Raw genomic sequence first — 19,447 nt, 5'->3', positions numbered from 1 at the left:
AACATAAAAGAACAAAAACAAACAAATAAGAAATGGCTGGGAGTCCACTTCTCATCTTGGAAAATGGGTACGGTTAACAGTGCAAACTGTTTAACAGATGAATTGCTGTCCCTTGAGACCCCCAGGAAAGGCAATTCATCCTCTTTTGGGTTACAAAAAAAGAGGACGGTCTGCGGAATCTGGAAAGTTGTGAGCCACAAAACAAACAAATAAACAACCTTCCAGTGCTCACATGCAACTTCTGGGTTGTGCTTTGCCCAGCCCAAGTCTAGAGGTGTCTGTGTCTTCAAGTTGCCTGTTGACTGATGACCCCATGAATTTCATAGGGTGGGTTTGTCAATTCCTTCCTCTGAAATATAGCCTGCAGTGCATTGTATTTGCTGGTGATCTCCCATCCAGGTACTAACCAGGGCTGACTCTGCTTAGTTTCCAAGATCAGACAGGATCTGGTGTCTTTAGGATATTTAGGTCCAACCAACCACAAAAGCCCCCTCCCCCAATCATGGGGTCACATTATAAGATTAATAAGCAACTACAAGCCCAGGAGGTGAAATTAAGGAAAATGTTGTGCTGCTAATGCTCATTCAAATTAAAAGATTTCTTTGATCTCTTTGTTGCAACCACTGATAGATTCCTAAAAGAAGAAGAGAAATATTGTGTGACATGCTCAGCACTCGGCATTAAGAAATTGCTGTGAAGGATGAACTACCAACACTCAATCATGTTCACAGTCTTTGAAGCCGAATTTGTTTTTCTCAAACCATGGCTGGATTTTGCTGTTAATCTAGCATGACTGCTAAATGTCTTCGCGTTGCCTGCCAGTTTTCCTTGCCCCATTATGTATTCTGAGAATGAAGAAAAGGAACAATGAATTTGCAAGGTTAGGTAGACCCTGTATTTCATTCCTTCTTAATTCATGTGATTAAGTTAAAATGAAGATGTTTGTTGAAAGAATTTGGAATTATGGAATGAGAAGGGAAAATCCATGGCTAATAATTCCCATAATCCTGCAGTCAGTGTAACTAGCTGTGAGACAGAGCCTACCTAATATATTTTTCTGCCCAAGACAAAGAATACCATTCTGCTCCCTTCTCTTGTGTCATGTAAAGAACTGGACAAACAGGTGAGTCATAAATAAGTAGTAGCACTAGAACAAAGTCCTCCTTGCATCTGAAAGGAGCTGGCTATTTTAGGGAATACAGGCTAGGCCCAACACACACAGGCTTTGGCCTCCCAAAAATAGGACAGTCCAGAGATTCAGCAAGAAGTGTTGGCTGGATGATGACTGGCCCATTCAGCATCAGAACCAGTGTATAGTCCTCTTAACACGCATTTTAAAAATTCCCTGTTTGTTCTAGATCTTCCTGGAAGATCCAGAGCCCTCCATTGTGACATTGGACAGTTGTTCGAAACACATCCCACTGTGTCACCTGGTGCATCCATCACCACTGTGCATCACTTGCTCTGAAGTCAAAATGAGGCACCCAGCTATGTGATGTCTGTTGGATGCCTCATTCAGATAGAGTGAAATACCATGGTGGCAGCTGTGCTGGGCAGTAGGGCAGGTTCTGCATGGGAGCAGCTGCTCAGCACTGGAACAGAGGGTCAAAGTAACAAGGGGTTAGTCTGGGGCCAAGATACTCCAGGCTGCCCTTGCACCCTGGCCAGCAGGCAGGGCTGAAGTGTCTGGTATCTAGATGCTTTGCTTACTTTCCCACAGCTGGCTTATGGGCATTGGAGTCCAAGAATAGATTGGGAAATGTTAACTACCATGGCTCATGCTATAGAATCTTAAGGTTTGGTGAGACTCTAGAGCAGGCAGCAGGCCAAGCATTCTAAAGATCTCTTCCCCTAAACTGCAAACCCAAGTTTTCCATAGGATAGAACCATGGCAATTAAAGTGGCACTATAATTGTGCAGTATATGTGTGAGATGGGTGCAGTAGTGATAAATTCAAATATTCAGAGTGCCCTGGGACCCTTTGACATTGTATAATTATAGCAGTAGGATTTCACTTGAACTGTCATGGCTGAATCCTATGGAATCCCAGGATTTGTAATTTGGTCAGATGCTCCAGAGGAGCTCTCTGGCTAAGGATTATAAATGTCCTTCCCTAGACTGCCAATCACAGGATTCCATAGGATGGAGCCATGGCAGTTAAAGTGGAATCACAGTGCTATAAGTTTTTAGTGTGAAAGAGCCCATAGCCATTTCCTTTATCTTGTATATCTGTCCTCTCCACTCTGTGATGTAAGCTAATACACTAAGAGATGACAAACTTTCCATGGCAGTTTTCTTCCAGCAATCTTTCCAGAAAGTTGCTTAGTGTGGTATCGTAAGCAACCTCCCTCTTTTTAGATGGAATGCCTATAATAAAGCTAATCTACCTGGTTGCTCCCAGGTCAATCTCCTTGCTCCTTAATTGGACCACACAAGCAAAGCCCTGACTCACTCTTTTAGATTGACTCCAACCTGCTACTGTGCATGAAGCAGACTCTTTTGCTCTTAAACTGTCACCAACACATTCTTGTTCAACTTTTAAAAAAGCCCAACTCTAGCAAAGATTTTATAACTTCCTTAGATTATGTATTCAATTGTTTCAGGGTTCTTAGAGGTTATGATCCAGCCCCTGGCCATCTGTCACAAACTTTATAATGATGCAATCTGGAATGGAAGAATTGGATGTGCAAAGAAAGAACTCTTTTTGAACTCTGCAAGATTTATCATGATAATCTAAAACAGTTTCTACTTCTCAAGGTTTCTCATACTTATTTGGCCAGAATGCATGGAGACAAGAAGGTCCATTCTGCTGATGATTGGGACATGGGCAAATGTTATGAAATACCTAAGTAATATGTGAGGAAAGCTTGCTATTGTAGGTTTTACATATTAAAGGCATGCAAGATATTAGTATATACATTGTAGATATATAAATGTCTTTAAAAAATTATGATAGACTCAAACATGTGACAAGGGGCAAAAGGACTGCATAATTTAATTACCAAAATTTTGTTAGGGTGGAAGTCTATGTTTGGGCAAGTGATTTGTAAATAGTACACGGGTGTGATTGATAGTTGACTTCTGTGTTTTCTTGTGGTTTTTTTTAAATGAAAACAATAAATAAAATGGAAAACTAAAGAATTATGCCCACAATTCAGGACCAGAGTTACAAATGTATAACTTGAAGTTGCACATCCATATTCATGATTCCTGCATTGTTATTATTGGAAATGACATTTGCCTACTTCCCAGAATGTACCTTCTTCTCTCCGTGCATCTGAAGCCCAGTAAAGTAGGTTTGGAAGGGTCAAGCTGAGAGATGCTATTTAGCTACGCAACTAAAATAGATACATAATTAAATAATGTGTGTAGAGTTCTAGCTACTGTGTATGTGGGGGAAAACCAGTAGTCTTAATCCCATTGTTTAGTCCCACATAAAGTAGATGATAGGCTCAATTGTTGAATGGCGAGTCGATATACAGATAAATCTGACTGGAATTCCTTATCGATGTCATATAACCCCAGTCTTAAGAGAATTGCACTGGCTGCTGGTATGCTTCTGGTCTGAATTCAAGGTGCTTGTGATGATATTTAAAGCCATCAAGTGCTTGGGATCTCAGTACTTGAGGGACTGCTTCTTCCTGAGCATTGAGGTCTTCTGGGCGGCACTTCCTGTGTGTCCACTAGTGAAGTCAATGTACTACGTGAATATATAGGAGAAGGGCTTTTCAGTCATGCCATGGAGTCAATACACCTACTCTAGTCAAGACTACAAACAGGATTCAGATCAGTGTCAGTGAATACACTCAGATACCAAAACATCCCTATCTGTATCAGTCTTTCTGGGCAAAAGATGACTTCCTACTAGTCACACTAACAGATCTATTTTGGTCACTCCTTTCCATCCTTTGGTAAAGATAAATGCTCTTACATTAACCAGCTTGAGGTTTCAGGCAGCTGCATTCTTTGCAGAGGTGTGTAGCAGAGGTATATATCCATCACAATCAAGGCTGCTAAACTGGTCCCAGTGCAAGTTTCACGATTCTGCTTGCCACAATCTTCTACAAGCCAAATGCTCCTACTTTCATTAAAGAGGTTTTTAAGTGTCTTCCATTTAATTCAGGGAAAGATAGAATACAAATGAATGGGAGACATTTATCAGAGCAGGATACTGTTTCCTGCACACGTAAATGTTGGATTTTGTGCAGACATCACACCTTCCACAAAATCAAGGATTGTTGCACAAATGAATATTTGTTTGGGGGAGGGGAAGTCCTGGCATACAAAAAAATCCCAGTTTTCAGCTGTGAAATGTTGGCACTCAACATATTGTAAGACTTTTAGTCCATGTTTTCGGGAAGGCTGAAAGCGTCCCCTGCCTCATACTGTGAGTTTCAGATTTCATTTGTATTTTCTTATTGCGTCGATATTTAGCCTGACCATATCAGTATGAGGAAGATGTAGTATCATTGCATAGTCAGCAATAGAAGTCCTTGAAAAATGCAGGCTTCTCACCTCCATTGAGAAAGACATGTCTACAAATGGTTACAGTCATTCTTTTGTATTAGTTATAGGACTTTGTATGGACCTTTATGCTAAATTAAGCATGTTCATGCTAACATCATGTGATATCTTTCAGGCTGATGATATCTATATTCTGGTTTCCAAAAGGTATAAATATAGTTAGTCATTTAAGATCAAATGTATACAGATAACAACTTTGCTGCTTTTCCCTGAGCTTTATCATAACTAACCTAAAATCAGCTATCCATTCGACATACAGTAGAATTCCAATGCAGCTGGTTTCTGGTGGAAAAATGTGCACCAATTACATCTGAAGTTGGGTCACTACAACAGAACGCATTTCACATCAGTGAGCATGCATATTATAAGGAAGAAACATATCATGCTATATTATTTAAAAGGAGGGGGGAAACAGCCCAAATGGCAAGTACACGTTATGCTTGTTTGACAAATATTCCCAGTGAGAATGGCTAAACAGGTTGCTGGGCAACATGATGGAAGAGTAAAAAGAAACAGGAGATTTACACTGAGATAGCTGGAAAGCATATAATTTTTGTTTATTTCCCCTGCACAGCGGGGATTTCAAGAAGAGTATTTTCTGGGTCAGTTGCCTTTGAAGGACAGAGCAGTGATGGAGAGTTTCTTATTTACAAATCAACTGACAAACAAACAAAAATAGGGATGCAGCCGCATCCGTTTAGGCTCCAAAGCTGAGCTGTGTGTAAATGCCACCTTACCACCGTTCCCAAATTCTTCAGCTTATTTGAGCACAGAGAGGTTGAGGAGACCATTTCATGGGAAAGAAATTCTGCAACTATTTTGCAGAGACGCAGCTTGGCATTTCCAATTGTTTCTTGTAGTAGCATTGTTTCTTCTTCTTCTTTTTCCTCTTTCAAAGTTTTTTGTTCAGGTTATAATTTACAAAACCTTGCCCACTGATCAAATTGTGTTGAAAGCCTAGCTACTATTTTGCATCATCCACAGTGCCCTGGACCTAATGTAGTTTTGAAGCATTGGGGCAGTTATGGGGAAGAAAGGATTTGAAAAATAATAACCGATGGAGAAATTTCAGGGGAAAAAACCTGCAAAATGGCTCTTCTTTTGTGGACGGGAGAAAAATATATGTACATTTATATCTCCCTTTATGACGATTAAATTTCTTCCTCCCCATAGAAAATGTGTTTTCTCCATAGGGAATTCTTTTTACCCAAAACTCAAGTTTCTAGCCTGTTTTTCCACTTTTTAAAACTTATTTTAGCAATCTGAGTAGCAGTGCCTCAGGGAACCGTCTCTTGTCTTCCTTAACAAAATATTTCCCACCAAGTTATGCAGTTCAAACCTTTGCTTTTATGACCCTACCCTCCAAGGGATTTCAGCTGCTGGCTCTGCAGCGTAGGTGAAAATCAAAAACAAATTCCAAGTCATTCACTATGCTTTTCCAGTGAGTTATGGTATGCCTACTAGATGTCCCTTTGTTTAGAATTTTGAACTGAAAGTGGCTGTTGCAACTTAGACAACAACAACAACAACAAAACATTCCATCAAATTCTTAGGTGTCTGACATAATTACCTGATGAGTTATGGCTGGCCTTCTTTCCCCTCACTTTGAGCAATTTCAGTTTGAAGCTCAGCACTGCAACTTAGATGATACCCAAAAGAGTGCCAAATTATGATGAATATAGCACAATGAACCAGCATGGTGTAGTGGGTTGAGTGTTGGGTTAGCGCTCTGGATACAAGAGGTCAATTTCCCACTTGGCCATGGAAACCCACTGGGTGACCTTAGGCAAATCGCATACACTCTGTCCCAGAAAACGTCATGATGGGGTCACCATAAGTTGGAAGGCACATAACTTGAAGGCACACAACAACAGCAGCAGAAACAGCAACAACAATAACATGGCGCAATGGCCCAACGCATTATGGCTGTTACAGTCCTGCAAACATTTTCTTTATTGTATAGAGTTGGTCTTCCCTCCCTCCCTCCCTCCCTCCCTCCCTCAGTGTCCTTTTTTTTCTTTAATATCCTGCCTTTTTTCTCAGATGTGGGTATCAAAGCAAGATTAAAAGAGTCACATGTAAGAATAAATGCAGAGAGAAATATACAAAAACTCAGCATTGTTAAAAATATAATTAAACTGACTATAACATTAAGATCAAAGATAGCAACGCTATTCAGAAAGTACTACAGTACAGTACCGTGTTATGCTCACACTAGAAAGCTAAAAAGTCTAGGTTGTTATTTTTTCACACTGGAAAGAGACTTTTATTACACATAGGACATTACTGCATATGGCTTTTAAATTGCAATTACACCAGGAATGAAGGGCTTTGGCAAAACCATTGTCACATGGAAATGTCTCCAAGCTGTAATTGCTGTGTCCCCAACCCATCTCTTTTCATTGACAGGGGAAATCCATCAATGACCTAGCAAGCAGGCAAGTCAGCAAGTGTGAAATGTTGCTCCTGGGGCACCTGCACAATTGCCAGTCAGTGTCCTCTTCCACCAGGCCCTTTCCCCCAGGCCCCTTTCCCCTCCCTATTCCAAAGCATCCTGATTACCTTTATCTATATCTATGTTTTCTTCTTTTTTAAAAAACAAAAACAAACAAACTTCAATTCTGTTAGCAGAGCTCTGGAACTATGCAAAAAAAATGGGAGAGGAATTATAAAATAAAGGCATACTGCGTAGGGCATAAGTAGGGAAGCAAGGTTAAGGGAGAGTCAGAAAGAGAGTGCAATGCGGGAAGCAGTTCCAATCATGCCACTGTGAAGAGATGTAGTGATGGCTTCTCTACAAGCAGTATATTCATTTTTTTTTACACTAGCATGACTACAGCAAGAACAGGACCTTTGCGAGAAAATCCTTACTTTCATTCTGAATTGGTGTTTAAATTTACAGTGCATCCCTACTCTAAAATCCTTGCCCCCCTCATCTCTCTGGGGCTGTATAAACAGCCCTGAAGGGAAGGCCTCCAGCCGCCCCTTCTTCAACCATATCAGTGCTGTGGCTGTGGCCCTGATCTGGCCTTTTCAGAGTGTAAAAAAGAGCCACAAAAAGCAGCTCCTTTTTGTGCCCTGGAAAGGGCACGATAGCCGTGGTGGCGTGGCTATACAGTGTTCTTTCGGTGCTGCGTTGCACAGTAATTTGGCTAGGCTTATAGGTGAGGTGAACTACTGGCAGCACATAACACCACTACTGAAAGAATAGAAATGGTTTCCTATTTACTAGGGGTCCAGGTTTGAGGTTTCGCTGTACATATATAAAACCCTGAACAATTTGAGGCTTGGTTATCTGCCTTTTTCATTACAGATTTACAGAATCCTTAAAGTCTTATGGAAAAGCCCCTTTGGTTGTGCCACATGCTCCTGAGGACTGCAGTACGGCATTTAGTGAGGTGGCATCCATTTCATGCAATAATTTCCCCTCTAATATCAGGCATGTGTCAACAAATCTTACTGTTAGGTGAATGTTGAAAACTTGCCATTTTCACAAGGCTTCCCAGTTAGTTCATCTTCACCATCTGTTTTATGGATAATATTAAGTGTTATCTCTTTATTTTATGTATTGTTTCTATGAATGCATCTATTAGCTGCAGCAGTGACTGGCTTGTCTACACACAGTGAAGCAAGTTTGGGAAAACTGTTGAGAAGCAGTTCTCCCTTTTGAACCCACCCCAGTCCAATAAATTGCAGTATATGTGGCCACACAGCTGTGGCTGCTCCATTTCCCTCCTTCTCACCATGCATGCAAATCTCTGTATTCCTGAACTCCTTTCTCTGGCCTGACACTGACATCACTATGGGGTACAGTCCACACACACACACACACACACACACACGAATATCCATATTTTCTGCTCAAAACCAGAATAAATCCCTACTTTCTTTATCTTCAGATTAAAGCTCTGAGGCAATGCAAAGTTACCCTATTCTGTATTGTCTAGACATACTGAAGCAAGTCTGGGAGAAGTGTTCACATGCGGTTCTACCTTTTGAACTCACCCAGATTCAGCCCCAGTCGTCCTGAATGTCATTTGGACAGCTCACAGTGAAAACTAGGTGAGACCGTTTTATATGACCCAAGTAGATACACCTTAAATAGCATCTTTAATCGCTGTTGTACTTCAGTTTGCAGTCCTCAGCTATATGAGATTTGCATTTGTAAATAAAATAAAATAAAATCCAGACTGCGATGGGCTTGAACTCAGGAATAAAGATATGTATTATATTGTGAAACACCGATACCAGAAACTCTCATGCTGATAAGTTAATAAGGAGGTTGCCAAGCTGTTTTGATTGGTATTTATCTTATGTTCAGTGTAATTTGTTAGCTATTAAAAGGATCCCTATTGTGTGCAAATGAAATTGCAACTATACAGATAATTAAAAAGGGTTGAGAGTACAAATACTTGAAGGGTGTTTTAAAATGTCTTTGATGTTGACCCACTTACTTATTCCAAGAACAATAACAAGAATTACATTTCATAAATTATAGGCTGGAAAGAAGAAAAAGGAGACAGTTTCTTTCACTTACTTCCTCCATATACGAATATATAGCTGCATCTGCACTGCGGAAAGAATGCAGTTTGACACTGCTTTAGCTGCCATAGTTTAGTGCTATGGGATTCTGGGATTTGTAGTTCTGTGAAATATGTAACCTTGTTAATTAGAGAGCTCTGGTGACATCAAATAAAAATTAGGAAGAAGAACATGCTGATTTTGCAGCAAAAACAATTATTTTTCTTTTAAAAGCACAGAAAAAGAGAGCAGCAGAAACCAACAGAACAGTCTATGCTCAGTGCAAGGTGTTTCTAAAAATAAAGGGGTAAATAAAGGAATAGCATGGAAGCTAGTCCCCTTTTCCTAACCAAACTAAGGTGTCTTGAGCCAAGCTTCAGAGACTAAAGAAAGACGCACATTAATTTTCTCATCCTCTGACATGAAGATGATGACTGGACGTTGGGGAAGCAGAAGTCAGGGAGGCAAGTCTAAGAAAGCGAAAGACAGGGAGAGAGATCTAAGAGAGGGATTGCCTCCGTGTGTCTCTGTTTTTATGTCTTTTAAAGAAAAATGTAACCTAAAACCTGAAAGTATAACAGGTTTCTGGAAATGTCCATATTCTGTGAAGACTCAGAGGCAGTACAGACCGGCACTTTGTTTTGGCTTGATTGCATACTAGGGCTGAACTAGGATCGAACATTCACATGCTCTGAGCCCTGGTTCCACTGCCCCACCGCCATCATGGCATGCACATGATCATATATTGCACACCATGATGATGCATGGGTGGTGGAGCACCCAAACCATGCTGGTCGGAAGGGGTGTCATCATGGCTTGTGAGTGCACCCGTGATGCCCCTTTGAGGAAACTGCTCAGAGCAGCTTCTTTGAGTCCGCAGGCCAGTGCCGCAGCATGCGGCTGCTACGACACTGACCGTCTGCAAACAGGGGCGGCATTTAGCTGCCCGTCTGTATAGTCCCTCAGTTCTAATTTAACTCCCCAATAAGTGCCTGATTTGCTGGCTAACAGAAAGAGTCAACTTCAAAAGAAGTTAAAATCCTATTCATTTTCTATTTCATACTATGGAACTGATTTTGAAAGGACTCCACTGACTGCCTAGTTCTACGTAAATGAAATTTCTCTGTCTATGTTGCATTCTTCTTCTTTTTAAAGGAACCTATCCCCTTGATTAGCAACTGTCGGATAAATCTGGAGCAGTACAATGTAGCACTATTTTATCTTATTCTCTCTTTATGACATTTTTTCATCCTTTAAAAATAAAATAAGCAAGTGATATTTTTCCCATAGCTGTGAAACTATAACGGAAACATTCCTTGATTCTTTTCAAGTTTTTTTTTACATATGAATGAATGATGAAAACTTAGAAATACAGTGGGCCTTAGATATCCACTGGGGTTTGGTTCCAGGGCCCCACCTATCCATGGATACCAAAATTCATGGATTTTCATTTCCCATTAAATACAGTGCAATCCTTAATTAATTTAAGACTTGATTTCCCCCCTGTTAGTCATGGATTACAAACTAATGGAGAAAAAGATCTCAAAGGGAAGAAGAAAAGGTGGAGTCAGAATACTCACAAACATAGTGGACACATATGATTTTTTTTAATGTGCCTTCAAGTCTCTCTCTCTCTTTAACTTATGGTGACCCAAAGGCAAGCTTATCACAGATTGTTTGGGGGATTTTTTTTTTGGTGGGAACAAGATTTGTTCAGAGGGGGTTTGCCATTGCCTTCACCTGAGGCTGAGAGCATGTGACTTGCCCAGGGCTGCCTACTGGGTTTCTATAACCATGTGGAGATTTGAACCCTGGTCTCCCAGGGTCCTAGTCCAACACTCAAACAACTATGTCATACTGGCTCACCTATGATGTATGTTTCATTATATTCAATGGGGCTTATTTTAGCATATAGTCTGGAGACTGAGGTCAAAGAATGGTCTACCAGACATATAGGGACTTTCTACTGAGTGGGAGTGGACACATCTGTCAATTCCCAGTCAATCATGTTCACATTTCTGTGTTAATCATTCAGTCCTGGTTGAAAGTCCACAGATCATCTGTATACAGTTTATTCGATTCTCCTCCTGATCACTAGAACGACACTCCCTCCTCTGAGTCTAACCAATTCAAGCACCATGCCCTATGAGGAGCTGCTTTGGGAGCTGGGTCTGTTTAGCCTGGAGAAGAGGTTATGAGAGAACATGATAGCCATGTTTAAATGTTTGAAAGGATTCCATAAAGAAGAAGGAGCAAGCTTGTTTTCTGCTGCTCCAGAGACTAGAACATAGGGTAGTGATGGCGAATGTTTTAGAGACTGAGTGCCCAAACTACAACCCAAAACCCACTATTTATCTCAAAGTGCCATGTCCTTCTGGTTTTCTAGAAACAAACTCTGGCAAACTCTGTGCTTGGGTGATGTCATGTGTGCCCACAGAAAGGGCTCTAAGTGCCACTTCTGGCACTCGTGCCATAGGTTCGCCACCACTGACATAGGGCAATGGATTCAGATTACAAGATAAGAGATTCTACCTCAACATTAGGAAGAACTTCCTGATAAGGTGGCGGAGTCTCCTTCTTTGAAGGTTTTTAAACAGAAGCTGGATAGTTGTCTGTCGGGGTACTTTGATTGTGAGTTCCTGCACGGCAGAGGGTTGGATTGGATGTCCTTGAGGTCTCTTCCAACTTTATAATTCTATGACTATAAGAAAAGGTTCAAGAGGAGAGATGGACAGCTCTGAAGAAGTGCTTGTACTGACAGCTGGAACTTTGTATGTACATATATGTGGGATCAGTTCTGATTATCCTGATGCAGCAAAACAGGACCACCCATGCCAAAGATTTCCATGAGCATCACCAGATCTTAAAACAGATGTTTACTCTCAAATTCTGTCCATGTTAAAACAGGAACCAACCCACCACCTGCATATATTGGGGGGGGGGGGGGGGGAGGTCAGAACTCAGAAAGAACGTCTGCTGACAAGGAATCTGGATGTTTGATTCCAAACAAACTGTTCTACCAAATCCCATTTTATAGATGTTTTCAACAGAAAGACAATATTATATATATTCCAGAAATATTCTACATAGACATCTAATGAGTTTTCTTTTCAAAAAATCCTTTCTGGGGGTGGAAGACACCAACAAAACTGCTGTCTACTAATGCTTCAGCAACTGTATATAAGGCGAGCTCCAGAGATTTCATATTTGGATAGACATGTAATATTGGTTTATTGCAGAAAAATACCATCTTTACCATTTGCTACCATATCTAACATTTTTCTACACTGAGGGTGCAGGAGGGCAATTATGGCACTCAGATATTTTGGCAATTCCCATAATCCCCAATATTGGCTTGGTCTGATGGGATTGTCCAGTAACAACAGGACCTGTTTTGCATGCCATATATATGCTCTGAGCATTATATTGCATTGATATATGAATTATACTAATTCCATGCACTCTTTAGATATATATTATATCAATTCTCCACCCCCTGGTCAAAATAAGTGTGACACAAATGAAAATATGGGCTGCATTGGAAGCAAGAGACACTTGAAGGACCAGACTGCAATCCTTGAGTATGTTCTTGTGGAAACAACAGCAACATCAGTGGCATGCAATTCAGCCTAGAAATAAATGTGCTTTAAAGCTTCTTGTAGTTAGCTGTTTGTTTCCAACAGAAATTTAGCTACTTATATCATTCACAGAAAAATATAGCAGTGGTATTATTAATATTTGCAGTAGAAAATCTGGCTTTGGTCTGAATTCTGTTGGAAATATCTCTGTGGGAAGGAAGTGTGTGTGTGTTTGTGTGTGTGCATGTGTGTGCACCCTTGTGCACTCTTGGGAGAGCTGATACAAAGCTAAATTGAAAAAAAAATCCAGTTTCTTTCATGCACTTTCTAAACAAAGGGTTCTTGCCCTGCAGCCTCTGTGCTATAATTATATTTTCTGCCCTCTGATAGTGGCCCTCAATACTATGAGAAAGTGAAACAGATTTAAAGTAAGAAAGAAGAACTTTATCAGTAATACCTCTTTCACTAAGAATATTGTACTATGATGGCAAACTCTGTTGTCCCTCCTTTCTCCATATACTGTGAACTGTAGCCTCACTATGTTGGAAAAAGAGATTTCACAATGACTTTGAGCCAGAACTGAAGTTAATAAGAACCAATAGGCCTGGATTTAATCATGACAACCAGGGTGACAGAACGTTACAGTCCAGGGCTAACACAATGTTTTGTTCCAAATATTCCTCTGCTTGAGAAAGAATGGCAAACAGTGCCCTGCACTGCTAGATCTATTACATAGCAAACATAGTCAACCAAGTTATTTTGGCATCCAAGGGAGAAAATCCCATAAGTACCTGAGGACGATACCTTGTTAATAACTAACAACAGGTTGCTTTTTCATAACACAATCTGGCAATGTCTTGCTCTGCCTAATGGAAGAACTGGCCCTGACTATGACACAGGAGACTCTGGTTCAAGTTTATATTCAGCTTCATGGCTAGGGTTGTCAAATTTCAAGGCCAAAATCTGAGATTTAGCCACAACCCAGGATGATGCCCCACAGGAGACCCAATGTGATAACATTAATCATGATACATTAAGCATCAACTACAATTTCTCAGAGTGTGTTGTTACATTTTTTAATAAATTGAACAAGTCTAGAAAATATTTTTCTAGCTAGAAATTACATTTTCCAATTTTTGCACTGAACAGAAACAAACAAACAAACAAACAAACAAAAACCCAAATCCTCCAGCTCTGTTTTTCACATCTTTGCAAGCATTGATTTGAAGAACATATGGGAGACATACCAGTGAAAGCTCTCTCTTTTTAAACCAGATAAAAACCAAGTTTTTGCCAGCTTTTATTTTTAACACTTTTGCAAGCAAATGGATGTTGTAGTCCAGCCAAATAAACCTTTTTGAGCAAATGGAACACTTTCCAACTCATGTTTTAATGAGTTACTCCCATTAATCATGGTACCTCTGGCCACTTCCTTCCTTCCCTTACAGTGATTTTGTGGAACTTTCCCTCATTCGTACCATAATAATAATGGGTTCAAAATTATGGATTTTGCCATGACCTGTGGATAAGTCAGTGGTAAAACTTGAAGGCCCCTTCAGCGTGTGTATGTGTGCCTGTGGCAAGAGGCTTTTTAACTGAGGCTTTTTGTTTCAGCTGTCATTTCCTCCTATCCTTCACTCCCTGGGCAGGAGAGGGACTGTTTGTTTAAAAGCAATTAATCATCCAAGATTTCCTGCTTGGCTCAAAAGAAAAAGAAACTGCTCTCCTGACTGTATGGGGAAATCTGAAAGTGCTGCTATCACATTATCATAGTGACCCATAAGTAAGTCAACCTGGGATTTAGGGGTCAATTTTTTAGTATAAATTTCTCAATTTATAGATGAGTATACAGTTGGCCCTGCATTTTCGCAGAAATCTGTTCCGGTCCCCCCACCCCCTGAGAAAATGGAGGCTCATGCATATTCAGGCCCCATAGGCTTGAATGGGGCATGCTCCCATGGGCCTGGCCTGTGTGCACATGCCGGGTGAGCGCACCATTGGAAATAGTGGAGATTGTCCCTCTGTGGATATTCAAAGCTGCGGATCTCAGATCCGTGTATATGGTACTTCATATCTCTGTGTAATCTTCTTCACAAGATTGTTATGATGATACAATGGGCTCCTTTTGTTTTGACCCCCTGCTGGTTTTGGGCATTTTTAGGAGCAGCCGGCAGTGGGTATTTGTGGTAGAAGATTGGACATTGGATGCTTAGAACTTGCTCACCTCTGGCTTAGAGGAAAGGTGGGATTTAAAAAATGCAATAGAGAAATGGAATTCCTTAGCTTTAAATGAGACTTTGGCATAACTAACATTCTGAATTCAGTCCAGCTAAAATGAATCACCTTAAATCCTATTAATGCTGTTTCCCTAAATCCCTTTCATAGTTTTCTTGGCACTAAAGAGGCCTAATTCTGAGTTACTAGGTTCCTTTAGCATGATTTTTCAACCATCTGTCCTCATCCTCCTCCACTAATTAATAGGGTAATATGAATTGAGTAAACAATAATAACAACAATCCCCTTACAATCAATTAAGGACCACATTTTAAGCTGTCCCTCTTTATTTAAAACCTCCCAAAAGCTTGTGTTAAACAGCTGCATTTTTATCACTCTAGCCATCATCTCCAAAATATTTCAGAGCTGGCTTCAGGCCCAGGCAGATTAACAAGCTTTTGCAATTGGGAAGGGATTTTGAGGAGGTTTTTGGTTTTTTTTTGTTTTTTGTCAGGTTTATCCCAAAACGGTTTACATTTTCTGTGTGCAGTTTTATTAGAACTGTTGGTGGCTTGTCATGATCCCCAGAGTAGTTTATTGCCTGAACATCTGCTAGACCTCTGTAGCACTGTGTGGTGGCATGTGTTGCAATGAAGTTTGTTCTAATCTCTCTAACCTTGGTCTAATCCACTGATTCCCAAAATGGGTAGTACAACCCTCCTGGAGGTAGTGGAAAAATCCACAGGACAGTGAAGAATAAGGGGGCAGCAAGGGGGTCATCAGCCAAAGTACTGGCACACAAGAAAGATAAAGGAACTAGTGGCCTTTAGGACATGGTGAGGATGAGGGTTGCATGAAACGTCTCTTTTCAAGTTCCCTTGAAACTAGGGTTGCCATATCCCACCTGGGGGTGGGACTTTCCCAGTTTGGGGCAGCTCCACATGGTCCCGCTCCGGTTTGGCCCCGCCCCCGGGATTCCCTCCCAGCGAGGCTCTGGAGGCGGCTCCGCAATTGTGGAGTCCTCCGAGGCCTGGCTGGGGCTTGGGAGACGCTGTCTCCCAGGCCCCAGCCAGGCCTTGGACAAGGTTTAAAAATGTAGGACCTTTTTTTTGCCGGGGGGGGGGGGGGGAGGGTCCTACATTTTTAAACCTTGTCCTACATTTTTCCTGGTTTCGAGGTCCTCAGGGATGGCAACCCTACTTGAAACCACCATGGCCCAAATCTTAAACCAAGGGATGAACCTTGTGGATATCACAGGAGGTGAGCCCTGTGATATCATTAATGAGGATCCATTAAGCATCAACCAGATTGGCACAGAGTATGTCATTCAATTTTTTAAGAAAAGCAACCCAAGTCTAAGTAATAAGGAAAATATATGTACATGCACACACTTTTCAAGGTAGCAGACATGCACTCAGATTCCTCCCTCTTACCCTAAAGATTGGAGAAGAGGATCCAGGCGCTGCCATCTAGGAACCCTAGTAATGGAATGCACATGGCCCATTACCTCTGCAGTCAGTGTTCTGTACATGAGCTGGTTGAGGTGGTGGAGGGGGGAAGAAATAGAGATTGGTACTGTGGGTCCCATTGGAGGATGCCCAGTGCTCCCCATGGATCCACAAGGAAAGGACAAGTAGCTGTTTTTATTCCTGTTGCTGTTTTCAGCTACAATACTTGGGAGGCAATATGGTATGGTGGTTGGAGTAGTACTCCAGGAAACCAGACTCTGAGTCCCTACTCAGCCATAGAGACCAGTCGGGTGGCATTTGGCAAGTCCCATTCTCTCAGCTTAACAAGAAGCTATTGGCAAGAAAGCCCCATGATAGCATTGCCATAATGTGAAGTTGATTTGAAGACCCATAAAAATGACAAAGTTGGGGCCCTACCAAGACAGAGGAGTCTTGGCAAACATCTTGCATTCTAGACTTTTGACCCCAGTCTTGTTCTCTGAGGTTATTTAAAGAAGGATGAAGTAAAAGAACAACCAATAAAGAGCTCATACCAGAACTGGGGAAAGTACTTTTTTTTACTACAGCTCCCAAAATCTCCACCACTGATGTGGCAAGGACTTGGCCAGTGGGAATCTGGAAGTTTCAGTTACAAAGTAACTCTTTCAATGTGAAGTTGAAGACTTTCATGGCGGGCCTCCATAGTTTTTTTGTGGGTTTTTGGGGCTATGTGGCCATGTTCTAGAAGAGTTTATTCCTGATGTTTTGTCAGCATCTGTGGCTGGCATCTTCAGAGAATCTTCAAAAAATTACTTAGTAAGTTTGGTTTCAGAAATTTTGACAAATAGTATTTAAAGAAATAAAAAAATAATAAGAGAAATTGATCTAGAATCTAGTCCAAAGATAGCATTATTATCTATATAGGACAAGATTAATTGCACCCAGGTTATAAAGGATTTAATTACAAATGTATTAACAGTGGCGAGATTAATGATAGCAAAAAAGTGGAAAGATCAGGGAGATCTACAAATACAAGACTGATATAAAGAGATATCGCAAATAGCAATTAATGATAAGTTAACTTGTGGAATTAAGGTAAAAAAAGGAATAATGAACAGAAATGATTTTGAAGTGATATGAAAAATATTTGTGCAAAAGAAGGAGGTGTTTTACTCCCAGAGGAAGAGTTACAATTTTGGAGGGTAGAGTAATAAGAAGATACTAAGCTCTGGTGATGTGGAGCACTTGGGGGAAGGGGAGGGGAATGAAAAAAGAGAAAAGAATTGAAAAATGAATTAATGATATAATTAATGGTATTATAACTTTGTGTAATTATGAAAAGTATATAGTGAAAAGAAATAAGAATTAGATTTAGATAAAGTATTAAAGAATGGGATATAATGTGATATATCATATATAAGTGGAATATTATGTAAAAGTTTTTACATATATTATTTACATACATATATTATTGTAAGCAGTTATAATACTAATAAAGATTAATTAATAAAAAAAAGTTTGGTCTCCCTTGTGGACTGATTGCCAACAGTTCTTAGAGGAAGCTTTATCTGAGATGACTTGTTAACTACCTTAGCTGGAGTCTACCTATCTGATAAACACAATTGTTTAAAAATCTAGCTTCTTATGATTCTCAGTTGAATGAAAGAAGACTCAGCAGTGCTCCAATGAACTGTAAATGGGTGGAAGTGGTTTGATACATACCCAGTTCAGAATCCATAAGCTTGCTGCCCCTCAAGTGTTAGGGGAGCCACCCAGTTGACCATGTGGATCCCATTCTCTCAATCTGTATGTTCCTGTAACAGGAGGCCTGAGGAGTCAGGTAATCATCAGGAACCAAGTGGGACACCCAGTGCAACATTTTGTATGCTTGGCCAATTTTATTCGGCTTAGTCAATTCTAATTTTGTGCTGGTATCTTTCAAGCCTGCATTCTGCCCTGCCTTCCCCATTGGGGCTGCACATCCTTACCCATTCCTACCCAAAGTCTTCTCAAACTGTGACAAAACAAAGTAGCACATTAAGTTCAACCAATATGTCTACTCATCACTCTTTTATAATTCTGTAAACATCTATGCAGACAGTGAAGGCAGATTCATGAACAGGGAGGTCCCATGCACATATATTCAGAATCAAATACTTATTCCGTAGTTACACTTGTAATAAATGGCTGAATGTTACATGGTATTGGCCTGTAGTTCAACACACTCTTCTCCCATCCACTTTTTCTTAATATTCATAGCCAAGCATGATGTAGCCGCATAAGTCAGCACTTAATCACAGGAATTTTCTCCTCCACCATTAATACAAAGCTACAGATGCCCTAACTATAGAAGTATCTTAAAAGTTACAGTTACAACCTGTAGTAGGCTATAGCACAATCTCCTGTGCTTCAATAGGAGAGGGGAGTCCCAAATTCTATCTAGCCACTACCATCCACTAATTAACCCCAGTATGTGGTTTAACTCAGAAATTTCCCCAACTAAGGACCTTATTGTACTGACACCCCCCCCCCACCCGACTGGTCCCCAATGGGATACTGTCAGTTGTGGGATGCTACTGGGAATTATTGCACATAATTTGCCACCACTTCCGCTGGGCGATTGCAGCCCGGCTGCATCCCTGGTCCCAGGCATGCTTAAGAGTCCGCTTTTCAAAGTTGGTAGCTTTCCGACTTTGAAAAGCAGCCTCTGAAGCATGCTTGGGACCTGGGCTGCAGCCGAGATGCAATCGCCTGATGGAATCAGTAGTGAATTACATGCAATAATTCCTGGTAGCATCCCGCAACTCTACTGTATCCTGTCTGGTTTTTTTGTCAGCGCGATAAGGTCCTAGGACTTTGCAAAGCTTTCCCCACCTCCCTGTGGGGAAAGAATCCTAAACACACACATGTTTGAACACACTGAGCAAAGGCTTTTGAAGAGAAAGTGGAAAAGAAGAAATCTTTTAAGGAACACTTTTATTCTAAGCAAGCAATCTTACATTAGGAAAAGGGTATCTCATACATGAAGGGGCCTTCCATCAGGCATTACTTAGGAACAGATGCAGAACTGTGAAACCATCTAAGTTATATTCAGCTGAAGTTAGAAAGAATGCAACTAGCTAAACATTTGTACTCTATTCACAGTATTTACAGATGAAATTC

This window comes from Sceloporus occidentalis, unplaced genomic scaffold (assembly GCF_023333645.1).
Source record: "Sceloporus occidentalis isolate IW3139 unplaced genomic scaffold, rSceOcc1.0.p SCAF_12, whole genome shotgun sequence".
NCBI classification, from domain to species: domain Eukaryota; kingdom Metazoa; phylum Chordata; class Lepidosauria; order Squamata; family Phrynosomatidae; genus Sceloporus; species Sceloporus occidentalis.
Note: the sequence above shows the minus strand (reverse complement) of the source record.